The sequence below is a fragment of the Erythrolamprus reginae genome, chromosome 13 (assembly GCF_031021105.1).
Source record: "Erythrolamprus reginae isolate rEryReg1 chromosome 13, rEryReg1.hap1, whole genome shotgun sequence".
Lineage (NCBI taxonomy): Eukaryota > Metazoa > Chordata > Lepidosauria > Squamata > Dipsadidae > Erythrolamprus > Erythrolamprus reginae.
Window position 1 is genome coordinate 9657283 of NC_091962.1, and position 4998 is coordinate 9662280.

The window sequence follows — 4998 nt, forward strand, 5'->3', positions numbered from 1 at the left end:
GGACATCCTATCCACTGTTTTCACGGAATTGACGCGGGGTGGAGATAAATAACTGGGTGTCATCAGCATATTGCCGATATCTCACGCCATGTCATCGGATGATCTCACCCAGTGGTTTCATGTAGATATTAAATAAATTAAATTAAATAATATAAATTAAAGAAGGAACTGAACCCTGTGGCACCCCGCCCCAAGTCTTCAAAGAGGGGCAGCATACAAATCTAATACTGTATATATATGAGGGGTCTGGGGATTGACCTCTGTCCTACCAACTCCGACTGCAATCGGCCAGAGATAGGACCACCGTTAACATGGTGCCTCTCACTCCCAACTCCCTTAGTTGAATACCATGGTCAATGATATTGAAGGCAGCTGAGAGGTCAAGTAAACACCAAGATGGAGGATTGAACCCCATCTTGGGCTTGCCAGAGGTCATCCATCAGAGTGACCGAAGCTGTTTCCGTGCTGGAGCCAGGTCTGAAGCCCGATTGGAAAGGGTCTAGATCAGTGATGGTGAACCTTTTTTCCCCTTGGTTGCCGAATAAGTGTGTGTGTACGCTATTGTCCATGCGTGAGTGTCCACACCCATAATTCAATGCCCGGGGAGGGCAAAAAACAGCTCCCCCTGCCCCTTGGAGGCCTTTTGAAGGCCAGAAATGGCTCGTTTCCCAACTTCTGGTGGGCCAGTAGGCTCGTGTTTCGCCCTGGAGGCTTCCCTGGAGCCAGGGAAAGGAAAAAACGCCCTCCCCATCCCCTGGAGGCCAAAAACGCCCTCCCAGAGCTTCTGTGAAAGCCAAAAATCAGTTGGCCACCACACACATACACATTGGAGCTGAGCTAGGGCAACGGTTCGCGCACCGGCAAATATAGCTCCGCGTGCCACCTGTGGCACCCATGCCATAGGTTCGCCATCACTGGTCTAGCTAATCCGTTTCATCCAATGACGTTATGAGTTGGAGCGGCCACCACTTTCTCCATCGCCTTTCCTACAAAGTGCAGATTGGACACTGGACAAAAAATCTCTTTAATTCTGCTGGATCCAGGGATTGAGGAGAGGCCCCACAACTGCTTCCTTTAATGGTTGTGGGAAGGACCTCTCAAGGTGGTCACTGAATGAGGACTTCTTGTATTCACCTCTCTAACAACAACAACACCCCCCCCCCCCCGAATAAGATGGGTTATGGAGAAGCACCGGGTGCGAATTCCGGCCCCTTCTGGTTATCAACGAAACAGGAGACTGATGAGAGTACCCACATTCAAAATTTATTGAAGAGGAAGGTTTTTCCTGCTAAAATCAAAATTAACTTCCAGAATGGATTGGTCTTTGGATACTGTTTCACCGGGAAAGGGAAGGAGGAGGAGGAGGAGGACCCAATGTTTTCAAATGACGACACTGAAAAAGTTAGCGGTGCAACAGAAAAAGCTAGAGTCAAGCGAATGGCTAATTTATTCTAAAAATGGAAGGGTTTTTTTTTCTCCCCAACCTACAGATGCCAGAATTGTTAAGAAAGGAAAAAGTTACAGATGTAAACAACCACACAAAAGTTACATGTTCAATGGCAACCCCTCCCTCCCCCGTGTTTTTATTTTTTATTTATTTTTTATTTTTTTTACTGGCCGCGTCAACGTTTCACCATTCGTTAAAAACTTTTTTTTTTCCTTTTTTTTTCCTGCCTTCGTTTTCGCTTGAGAGCTTTTGTGTCTACAGCAACTAAGACATACAATCATGGAAAAACACTAACAGATTTTTTTTTTTTAAAACAGCTGAATTTTTTTAAAGGTTTTTTTTTATCTGTTTGACTTTTTTTCTTTTCTTTTTTTTAAGTTTTTTTTTTACAAAAAATGTGCAGAAAAAGAAAAGACGTCTACTAAAGTTGCTAAGAACTCCTACTTTTCTCTCTCTCTCTCTCTCTCGGTCTGTTGGTGTAAGGGTGTAGCAGTTTCATCATTCCCCAGTCCAGAAACCAGAAATCCCCTTTTTTTAAAAGGTCCCATATGAAAAAGACCTTTATATTTTATTTTATTTTTTTAAAAACCCTTTCTATTTCCTAGAAAGTACAGAAGCTAACTGGGGACTGTCCGCCCCCCCTTGTCCTGTGATCAACAGGTGTAACCAAGGAACCCCTTATTCCGATCTCAAGCAGCTGGTCAACAGGAATGCCCACGGCCAACTTCCAGAGCCCCTCCACAATTTGAAACTCAACGCAAAGCGGTCAGGTGCTGAGGTTACTCACAAGCACAGATAATTCTTCCCTGCCTCGCTCTCAGCTGTTCTTCTCCAGGAGAATAATTGTGTTTGCCCCCCTCGGTGGCCTTAAGTATTGAAAATACCAGTTAACTTTTTAGATATAAAAAAACAGCTGTTCACACAACCACACGCATGCACGGAGATAGGAATCTGCCTTTCCTTCCCACCCGTCCGTATCGCCTTCCTTTTTTAAATTTTTATTAATTTCCAGGCACCTCCGAAGTTGGCAGGATTCTGATTCCGGATGAAATGCAGAAAAATAAACCCTTTTTAAAAAAAAAAAAATGGGGATGGAAATCAAAAGCTGCTTGCGAAGACTGGGAAGAGATTTCGGGAGAATCTATTCTTTTTTTAATAAAAAAATTAATAAAATAAACAGCCAACATTTAAAAAAGGAAAAGGAAACACCAACACCCCCAAACAAGCCCCACCCACCCGCGAATTTAAAAGTTTGAATTTCAAACAGTGAATCACAAGGAACTAATCTTTTAATCCCTGTGGATGGGAATCAGACATAATTAAGCCAAGCTGGAGACAAGCAGCGCCAAGAAGCAAAGGGGGTATTTACACAATTGGGGGCGGAGGGGAGGGGCATCCAGAGAGCATCCAGTGATAGAAAGGCCCCCAAACCCCTTTGCTCTGCGAGAGAAGCCATGAAAGATTAAGTTAATTCATTAATTGGGGGGGGGGGGAGACGAAAACAGGGAAGGAAGAGAAGAGAGGAGGAAGAAATGGATGAGACGGAGGGGGAAGAAGAGGAAGGGAAGGAAGAGAAAGAAAGAAGGAAAAGAGAATTATGGGAAGGAAGGAAGGAAGAAAAGAGAATTAAGGAAGGAAGGAAGATGAAAATAAGGAGGGAGGGAAGGAAGGGGTTAATAAAGAGGGAGGGAAGGAAGGAAGATAAAAGGGAAGATGAAAATAAGGAGGGAGGGAAAGAAGGAAGGAAGATGAAAATAAGGAGGGAGGAAAGGAAGGAAGATGAAAATAAAGAGGAGGGAAGGAAGGAAGATAAAGGGAAGGAAGATGAAAATAAGGAGGGAGGGAAAGAAGGAAGGAAGGAAGATGAAAATAAGGAGGGAGGGAAGGAAGGAAGATGAAAATAAAGAGGGAAGAAGATAAAAGGGAAGGAAGATGAAAATAAGGAGGGAGGGAAAGAAGGAAGGAAGGAAGATGAAAATAAGGAGGGAGGGAGGGAAGGAAGGAAGATGAAAATAAAGAGGGAGGGAAGGAAGGAAGATAAAAGGGAAGATGAAAATAAGGAGGGAGGGAAAGAAGGAAGGAAGATGAAAATAAGGAGGGAGGAAAGGAAGGAAGATGAAAATAAAGAGGGAGGGAAGGAAGGAAGATAAAAGGGAAGGAAGATGAAAATAAGGAGGGAGGGAAAGAAGGAAGGAAGGAAGATGAAAATAAGGAGGGAGGGAAGGAAGGAAGATGAAAATAAAGAGGGAAGGAAGATAAAAGGGAAGGAAGATGAAAATAAGGAGGGAGGGAAAGAAGGAAGGAAGGAAGGAAGATGAAAATAAGGAGGGAGGGAGGGAAGGAAGGAAAAGAGAATTAAGGGAAGGAAGGAAGGAAGACGGAGGATGACTAGCGGAAAGAGAACTATGCTTTCAAATAAACACCCACCTTCATTTTCCAAGCCAGAAACAGGGACGTCTGTCCCACCCCCTCAAAGCAGACCGTCTCCCCTTCCCCACGTTATGTACACAGGCCGATCCGTTTATCAAAACCACAACCACCACAGGATGATGGGCTTTCCCCTCTTCCACCGGGCAGTATTTTTTTAAAAAAAAACATACACACACACACACACACCACAAAGGGAAAAAAAAACCCACGACCTTTCGACGCTTCACGTTAAAGCTACTTGGAAGTTGAATTCGACCTGCTAGCACAGATTATCTCCCCCCCCCTCCCCTATATACATGTCAGGTGCTAACAACCAGGAGCTCTGGCAGAAACCCTGAGAGATTGACGTTCCTTTCATTCCGTTATCCAGGCAAACTAAAATCGAAAGAAGAAGAAGAGAGGAAGAGGAGGAGGAGGAAGAGATGTAGATTCTGTACAGAGATGATAAAAAAAAAAGGAGCCTGCAAAGTCTCGGGAGATGATATGGGAGGGGGGGGGGGGAGAGGAAAATGAGCGACGGGCTTCAAACGGGGATAATAAATGGCCGCTTTGGTTGGTACGTCAGAGGCATCTGCGAGCCTGGCTTGAAATTTCGGAGGAATGGCGAGAGGGGGGGGGGTTGGGGTTTAGCCTCCAGCCTGCGGCACCCAACAAAGCCACCCAGCAATTCACTGTCTGAAAACGCGGGCTGACATTTTGGACAGAGCGAGGAGAAGGGCTCAGTTTTTCGCCCAGGGAGACCAAAGGGCCGATGCCCCCACTTGGAAAACTTTGATTGACATGTCGAAACTTCACCTCCTCCTCCTCCCACCGGGGTTTTAAATCAAAAATGGAGGGTGCCCAACCGTCCACCTCCCCAGCCCTGGCACCCCGTCTTCCCTGCATCATCTCCCCCCCCCCCAAAAAGAGCCCTGCCCCTCCTGTTTCGGCCCCCCACCCCAGCCCCCAGGACAAGCTGCCAGCCATAGCCGCTCTACCACGTCTTATCGTTTCCTATCCGGTCATAGACGGCTTTTTTTTTAAGTGCTGCTCTTTTTGTGTTGTTGTTGTTTTTTAAAACCCAGGCAAACCAATGGGGATTACAAATGTCTAAACTAGGGTTTTCGAAATGTGGGTTGCTG